Genomic DNA, 9315 nt, shown 5'->3' on the forward strand with positions numbered 1-9315 from the left:
CTTTGTACTGGTGGTTCTTGATCCTCTTTGAAAGTTAATTCTTCATCATTTCTTTGCAATTTTATTTTTTCACGTAGTAATTTCATTTTATCTCTTTTAATTGTCAAATATCTCTCCCTATCTGCATTTGTTTGAATCTTTGGTTTCTTCCTTGGCATGATGATGATTTCTACATGTCAAATTATTCAAACATCCGAATTACTTAAAATGTGTAAATTACAAATTATTCAATTACATATAAAAATTATAATTATTTGAATGAATACACAATATATATCAAACGACTTGTCAAATTTCTAACCATTTCGAAATAACATTTCATTCAAATATACAATTTTTAATGAATTCACTATATATTACATAACATATCAAATTATAATCAAATTTGTATCTATATATCGACAAACAATATTTAAAATGGATTGCACTAACCTTTTCTATTAAAAGAATATTCAAAAATTCTTCAAATCACATATCCAATGATTGAATTTGGTGTTTGCTAGCTTCCAAAAGTGTTGAAATAGTGTTTGCTAGATGATGAAACCTGTGTTTTCTGTCGGAATAAGAGAGAGCATAACAGACCAAAAGTTAAAAATGGATGAAATGGGCCCCAAGGTTGGTTTTTGACCATTTTTTGGTGATTTGAGATAGTGCGTACGTGCGTACGCACTACAAAGCATGTACGCACTGCAAAGCGCGTATGCACTATAGTGTGTATGCACTATCTCAAAACACATCACTCCCCATCCTCCCTACTCTCTCTCCCATCCCCTCCCTCTCTCTCTTCCTACTCTCTCCCATCCTTTACTCTCTCTCACCCTCCCTCTCCCACCACCTAGTCTCTCTACCTCTCTCACCCCCTCTCCTCTCCTATTCCCGACTCTTTAGATCTCTCACACACACTCTTATCCCCCCTATCTCTCTCCCTCTCCCTCTCCTACCACCTAATTTCTCTCCCCCATCCCCTACTCTCTCTCTTCTCTCCCATCCCCTACTTTGTCTCTCTTACACACATTCCCATTCCCCCTCTCTCTCCCTCTCCCACTGCCTAATTTCTCTCCCCCATCGTCGTACTCTCTCTACCACCCCCTAGTCTCTCTCACCCTCACACTACTACTACCTACTATCTCTCTCTGCCTCTCCCACTCTCTCTCCCATCGCCTACTTTCTCTCCCCCATCCCCTGCTCTCTCTCTCTCGTCTCCCATCCCCTACTCTCTCACACTCTCACACTCTCCCCCATCCCCTACTCTCTCTCTTCTCTCCCATCCCCTACTCTCTCACACTCTCACTCTCTCCCATCCCCTACTCTATCTCTCTTACACATACACCCCCATCCCCCCCTCTCTCTTTCCCTCTCCCATCGCCTACTTTCTCTCCCCCATTGTTGTACTCTCTCTCTCTGCCACCCCCTACTCTCACACTCTCACACTCTGTGCCATCCCCTGCTCTGTCTCTCTTACACACACACTCCCATCCCCCCTCTCTCTTTTCCTCTCCCACCGCCTACTTTCTCTCCCTTGTCATTGTACTCTCTCTCTACCACCCCCTACTTTCTCAAAACACATCAATCCCCATCCTCCCTACTCTCTATCCTCCCTACTCTCTCTCCCATCCCCTCCCTCTCTCTTCCTACTCTCTCTGATCCTTTACTCTCTCTCACTCTCCCTCTCCCACCACCTACTCTCTCTACCTCTCTCACCCCCTCTCCTCTCCCATCCCCAGCTCTTTAGATCTCTCACACACACTCTTATCCCCCCTATCTCTCTCTCTCTCCCTTTCCACTCTCTCTCTCTCCCATCTTGTACAAGCTCTCCCTGCCTCTCCCACTCTCTCTCCCACCGCCTACTTTCTCTCCCCCATCCCTTGCTCTCTCTCTCGTCTCCCATACCCTACTCTCTCACACTCTCACAATCTTCCCCATCCCCTACTCTCTCTCTTCTCTCCCATCCCCTACTCTCTCACACTCTCACTCTCTCCCATCCCCTACTCTATCTCTCTTACACATACACCCCCATCCCCCCTCTCTCTTTCCCTCTCCCACCGCCTACTTTCTCTCCCCCATCGTCGTACTCTCTCTCTCATCCACCCCCTACTCTCACACTCTCACACTCTCTCCCATCCCCTACTCTCTCTCTTACACACACACACACACACTCCCATCCCCCCTCTCTCTTTTCCTCTCCCATCGCCTACTTTCTCTCCCCCATCATCGTACTCTCTCTCTGCCACCCCCTACTTTCACACTTTTATACTCTCTCCCATCCCCTACTCTCTCACTTTCATAGATACACACACTCTTATCCCCCTACTCTTCTTCTTCTCTCCCATCCCCTAATCTCTACATCTATCACACACACTCCCATCCCCCCTATTTCTCTCCCTCTCCCTCTCCCTCTCCCTCTCCCTCTCCCACTCCCTCTCCTACTGCCTACTATCTATCTCTCTCAAGTTCTCTTTCTTCCTCTCTACTCTACTCTCTCTCTCTCTCTCTCTCTCTCTCTCTCTCTCTCCCATCCCTTACTCTCACTCTCTCTCCCATCCCCTACTACTTTCTCTCAAACTCTCACACTCTCTCCCATCCTTTACTCTATCTCTCTTATAAATAAAATACACATTCCCATTCCCCCCCTCTCTCTCTCTCATAGTCCTTGTCCCACTGCCTACTCTCTCCCATCCCCTACTCTATCTCTCTTAAATGCTTCCATTCCACCTCTCTCTCCCTCCCACTCCCTCTCCCACCGCCTACTCTCTCTCTCTCTCTGTGTCTCTCTCTCTCTCTCTCTCTCTCTCTCTCTCTCACTCTCCCTCTCTCTCCCATCCCTCTACCATTGCCTACTCTCTCAATCTCTCTCTCCCCTCTCTCATTCTTGACTCTCTCTCTTTGACACACACACACCCATCCCCCCTCTCTCCTCTTCCATCCCCTACTTTTTCTCTCACTTGCTCTCCCTCTCCCACTCCCTCTCCCACTGCCTACTCTCTCTCTCACTCTCACTCTTACTCTCTCCCTCTCCACTCTCTTTCTCTCTGTGCTACCCTCTAGTCTCTCTTAAATTGTCACACTCTCTCCTATCCCCTCCTCTCTCTCTCTCTCTCTCTCTCTCTCTCTCTCTCTCTCTCTCTCTTACATGCATTTCTATTCCCCCCTGTCTCCCCCTCTCCCACTCCCTCTCCCATCGCCTACTCTCTCTTCCATCCCCTACTCTCTCTTGAGCTACTTTTTCTTCCCCCTCTCCCATTCCATACTCTCTCTCTTTCACACACATGCATTCCCATCCTCCTCTCTCTCAAGTTCTTCCTCTCCCACTCTGTCTCCTATCACCTACTCTTTCTCTCCTCCATCCCCTACTCTTAATCTCTCTCTCTCCCAACCTATACTCTCTCTCACACTTCCTCTCTCTCCCATCCCTTACTTTAAATCTCTTTCCCCCATCCCGCACTCTCTCTTTTCCACCCGTACTCTCTCTCACACTTCCTCTCCTTGCCACCCCTACTCTCTCTCTCTCTCTCTCTCATCCTATACTCTCTTTGCCACCCCTACTCTTTCTCACTTTCTCTCTCCCATCCTGTACTCTCTCCCCTCTCCTATCCCCTACTTTATCTCTATCTCTTTCATGCACACACATAGCCATTCCCCTATCCCCCCCTACCTAGTTCTCTTTTGCAACTTACATCTTAATAGTGTGTGCGCACTATAGTGCTTGCGCCCTATAGCGCGCACACGCAATTTAAAGCTGAGGTTTAAATAGCGCGTGCACACTATAGTGCGTACGTGCTATAGGGCACACACGCTATTTAAACCATAATCAAACCCAAGCCTAAGGCTTGGTTTTTCCTTGGAGATCCAACCCAAAGGTTTGGATTTGATGAACAGGCCTGAGATGTGTTTTCCAGCAAACATACAAAAAATGATTTTTTTTTCTTCTGTGCTCCCCTTCAAGATTTCTCATGGTTGGATATTGATAAGATTAGGTTACATAGCATTATAGGTCTCTGTGTTAGCTATCTAACCATATAATTTATTTTTAATTTGAACTATTTCAAGCCTTTCATCTATAATTTCTTTTGAATGTATGTTCATTTTTTGTCAAAAACTACCACGTACTAATTGGGCTATAGATTTTAGCTCGTTCATCGAATTTTGTAATAACTTAGTTTTTTAGAAACTAGACTCCATTCTACACACATTGAAAAAAAAAAGTTTTGATTTTAGATTAGTTTTCAATTATTTCTAGGGGGAGCACATAGATATTTCACGTTTTTGGGATGTGTCTAGTTAAAAAATTCGTTAAAAAAAAAATAGACATTATAAAATTACTCGAAAAATCTGGGATAAACTACATAGTGTTAAGTAACTTTTGACCAGAGCGATTAAAAATTTTCAAAAAAAAAATTAAAATTTTAGTGGAGCCACACTTTGTACTGTGCTATGTTTTTTTGAAATAAACAGTACCACTTTTTGTGGCCCGCTTTTTTAAGGACCTAAAACTAAACCATTTTGAAAAAAAATTAGTAGTTTAGAAACTAGATTCAAAGGACTACGACTTTTTTTTTGTCATATTTGAAAATTTTGAGCGTAACTATCTTCAAATTCTTTTTGAAGTTCAAAATTTGCAGATTTCAGGAAAAAGGTGTCCACTTATACCCCTTTTTGGCACCACAACTTTGTGCACTTACCTTTATTCAAAACTTAATTTTTCCCTTAATGTATGATGTTTATGAATGGCTGCCACAGGGAAGTAATTTCTGAAGTGTGCATGTTGATTAAGATTAATCTTTTCTAAAGAACAAGAGTACAGTATATTTGCATGTTGTGACACGAGGGCATGCACTCCATGTGTTTATCAATGGACAATTTGCAGGTAGGCAATAGGTCCACTCATTTCTGGCTACTTAAGCACTCACAAGTAATTTTCTTAAAGTGGGGATGGGATAGTGGGGATGGGATATGCTTGGGTGTGAATTTGGTTTGGTATTTGGCTGCTGGAAAAACCAGTACTTGACTTTTGTTTGCTTTACAGGAACTCAATCAGGAAGTTATACCAATACTTCATTCACAATGCATACTCCAATCACCTTGAAAGCTGGTACAAATCAAATAGATCTTCTTAGTGCTACAGTTGGATGGCAGGTTAGCTAAAACCTAAGACTTATAGTCCTCAGGAAAAAGTAGAAATACATGTTAATGTTTTTCTTGCTTATAACATCTACTCAAGAATCTGAGGAATCTTGATGCAATAATTTGAAGAATTATTTCTGTAACAATATGATAAAATTAGCTTATACAATTTTAAATATAGTCCTCAGGAAAAAATAGAAATATATGTTAATGCTTTTCTTGCTTATAACATCTACTCAAGAATCTGAGGAATCTTGATGCATGTGACATGTTTAGGGAAGTAATGATCCTTAATCTCAACTTTGATTAAACAGAATTATGGACCATTTTTTGATACATGGGAGGCAGGAACCAATGGTCCTGTAATGTTCCTTGGCTTTAAGAATGGAACAAAAGATTTAACCTTCCAGAAGTGGAATTACCAGGTAGCTTTCATGCAATCTTTATCCGGGAGTTGTTGCCTATTTGTCAGTTTCAACCTTGCATTCATAGAATAATATTACTACATATAATGGGCGAATAGCCCAGTCTGTGTGGTGTAATGGTCCAGCTTGAGGTGTGGGTTACCCCAATGGTCTCGGATTCGAGACCACTCCAAATTTGAATGGTGGGCATGTGCTACAGACATGTGTAGACTGCTGGGCAGATAGCACCCCTTAATTTAAAATAAAATTAAAAATTACTACATATAATCTTTCTATCGTTGAGAATAGTGATCAAAGATTTGTCATGTCATACTATATGAACTGAGAACATCATAAGTATTTGTTTTGACTCCTATGTTTTCTGTATCTTCCATACAGATTGGTTTAGCAGGTGAAGACCAACGTCTATATTCAGACAAAGGGGCAAATGCTGTTGTGTGGAATTCAGGAACAAACCCTCCCAATAATACAGCCCTAATATGGTACAAGATAAGAAGTTTAATTATGCTTCAATTTGCAATTTTGAATAATTTATAGTTTTGGTTTTCCTTCGCCAAAGGCTGTCACGTATATAACTGAAAATATGGTCCATTGGATCCAGTAGACTGAGTTCAATGCACCAAAAGGAGACAATGCAGTGGCTTTAGACCTGAGCACCATGAGTAAAGGCCAAGCATGGGTGAATGGCCATCATATTGGGCGCTATTTTCCTTCATTCAAGGCTCCTACAGATGGGTGCTCAAAAACATTTCATTACAGAGGCACGTATTCCCCAACCAACTGTGTCACCGGTTGATGGTTGGCCATCATCTCAAGAATGGTAATTGGATTTACATGAATTAAGAAAACATTTGTTTTATAGCTATTGCATGGTTTCTGATGCAAAATTTTGATTCATTTATCAGGTACCATGTCTCTCGCTCTTGGCTAAACCTCACAAACAATTTATTAGTATTACTTGAGGAAATTGGTGGTGACCCATCTGGAATTTCATTCAGAACCAGATATGTCGACACGATTTGTTCTCATGTCTCTCAAGATGATCCTACTGCTGATTACACTGTGGAGGAATCATATTGTGTTACAGTGCATCCCCATCTTAACTCCCCAAACCCATCAATGGATGCAAACTAGATTATGAATATCAATCAAAGTTAAGTGCAATTATTAGCTTGCAACGCAGTATATGATTACAGTTAGAAAGACTCTAGGGCCCTTTTTTATGTCTAGCAGTTTTTAGTTCCAAATAGCTTGGAATTTGTACAAACATACCTTTTTCATTTTATTCCATGTAAAAAGTGAACTACAGCGAGAAATCTTACATCTAATTTTTATAATCGAAAATATAAGAAAAGTAGATAAGTACAGAGTGGGTGTTCCTACATTAGAATTTAAAATTTGGTGCAATAGGGAGTGAAAGAGTTCTAAAGAGTTTCAGGGTGAGGAGAAGGAGAAGAAGAAGAGAGGAGAATAAAAGAGAGAAAAGAAGGAGAAGAGGAAGGAGAAAGAAAAGCTGGAGGAAGGAAGGATAAAAGAATGGAATGACATGGAGGGAGGTAGGCACATTTCTCATCTATAACATGTGTCCTACGCAGGTAGGCTATTGCTGCTGTGGTTGTGCAGTGTCACTTGAAGGAGGCATGGATGTGCGAGTAAAATTACTGGCTGGAGCAGTTTGCGCGCTGTTGTGTTTAGGGACATGACTACCAGGCGAAACGATGACTTCCAACTTCATTCCTACATTGTAGTGAGTGGGAACTGCACAAATGAAATACCTTGTCCCCATGCTGGTAAGTGAAATCCTGTTATTACCCCCTCGAAACTCCTCTATTGGATTACTTGTGTCACATGATTCATCTGCCCGCTTCTCAACCTCCAAGACGTTATGCCATTCACCTCGGTACTCAAACACTATTTCAGTTGATTCAATAAACCTCTTGTTATTACTATTACTATTACTATTGATAAGGAAGAGTAGAAGAATTAAAAGATAAATTTACCCAAGGTGTCGCCCACATGGAATGTTTTGGTGGAAGCCCATTCCGTATAATCTACACCAAAGTCCCACCTCTGTTCATCTCCAACAGTGTACTGGGTGCCCGTGGCCTTTGCAAATGCACACAAATACATACACAAAACTAATAACTTCACCAGAGCCACCATTCCTTCTAGTCCTTAATATGTCTATTTTCTCCTATTCAAACTACAAAACAAGAGTAGAGAGGGGTAGGCATTTATGGTCCACACCCTCCATATTTATAGTCCCCAACCTTCCCTTCCCACCCCCCGCTTTTTTTTTCCTTCCACTAGTTGTTAAATGTTATTTTTAGATTAGCCTTCCCTTCCCATACCCTTTTTTTTCTTCCTTCCACTAGTTTTTAAATGTTATTTTTAGATTTTCAAAATAGAAATACACCAGGTTCCTATTAAAATTTTAAAAAATAATAGTGACAACCCTTTGTTTCTTCTAATTAAGATGCACTAATTAATTAAGACTCTAGCTTAAATTTATCTTTTTTCTTGGTTTCGACACCACTAGTTAGATTATTTATTTTTTATTATTGTTTCTATAATATAATATATAAGTGCTATAAATTTAGCATTTCTCTTCTTTTCCACCACACTTTGATTATATTGCATTTTAGTTAGAGTGATTGTATTTTTAGATTTACAAATATAAATACACCACCTTTATATTAAAGTATTAAAAAAATTAATGACAATTCTTTATTTTTTTTAATGAGGATGGACTAATTCATTAAGACTCAAGCTTAAATCTAGGTTCTCATACTATTTGGATTATTATTATTACTATTTTTTTATTGTTTTCATAATAAATTTATAGGTGCTATAAATTTATTAGTTCCATTCTTTATCACTTTACTACTCTACTTAGATTGTAACATTTTGTTATATACAAAGACAATGTTTTTCCTATACTTTACAATGAGAATTATCCACTTAAAATAAAATAAAATATATACTTTACAATGAGAATCCTCTACTTTAAAAAAAATATAATATATCCAAACTAAATTTAACATTTTTTAATCAATATTTTGAACTACATGAAAGTTCCAAACTAAAGTTCCCTCAACTTCTTACATGTAGCCTTTTTGAATCCTTACACTCTAGATCATCCTAGATACTTACACTAATAACATGCAATATGATTCTTTTTTATTGTCCTTCACAAATGGTTTTATCTTTTTTTTTTCCATTAATTTTAATTTTAAAAAATCAACTCTCAATAATATTTCAAGAACTTAATTGAACAAGAGTTGAGATACAACTAGAGTCCCGCCTAATGCAAAAATAAAATAAAAATTAATAGCAAAAGAATGTGCTAATAACTTTGAGAAAATGTGTCCTGTAACAAGTTTTTTAATCAATTAATTTATTTTTTGTCATGGTTCGAGTCACACTAGGTTTACCACAAACCCTTTTGAAGGGTGAGTGAGTAGCCGAGTTGGTGTGAAGGCGAGTCGTGAGGTGTAGTGTTAGGCTAATGATCCCGGTGCTACGCATCAACTCTGGTTTGAGTCACACTAGGTTTACCACAAACCCTTTTATAAGGGTGAGTGAGTAGCCGAGTTGGTGTGAAGGTGAGTCGTGAGGCGTAATGTTAGGCTAATGATCCCGGTGCTACCCATCAACTCCGGTTCGAGTCACACTAGGTTTACCACAAACCCTTTTAAGGGTGAGTGAATAGCCGAGTTGGTGTGAAGGCGAGTCGTGAGGCGTAGTGTTAGGCTAATGATCCCGGTGC

General features: G+C 40.0%; 2 pseudogenes; one reads left to right on the plus strand and one right to left on the minus strand.

The window, feature by feature from the left end:
• LOC149546584 (beta-galactosidase 6-like) overlaps positions 1–6680 on the plus strand; it is a 22186-nt pseudogene extending 15506 nt beyond the window's left edge.
• Positions 6681–7146: 466 nt separating this feature from the next.
• On the minus strand, positions 7147–7709 carry LOC149546585 (mavicyanin pseudogene; annotated as a pseudogene).
• Between the last annotated feature and the right edge of the window lie 1606 nt (positions 7710–9315).

The sequence above is a fragment of the Cupressus sempervirens genome, chromosome 7 (assembly GCF_028749045.1).
Source record: "Cupressus sempervirens isolate cs-2001-9-10 chromosome 7, ASM2874904v1, whole genome shotgun sequence".
Taxonomy (NCBI): Eukaryota; Viridiplantae; Streptophyta; class Pinopsida; order Cupressales; family Cupressaceae; genus Cupressus; species Cupressus sempervirens.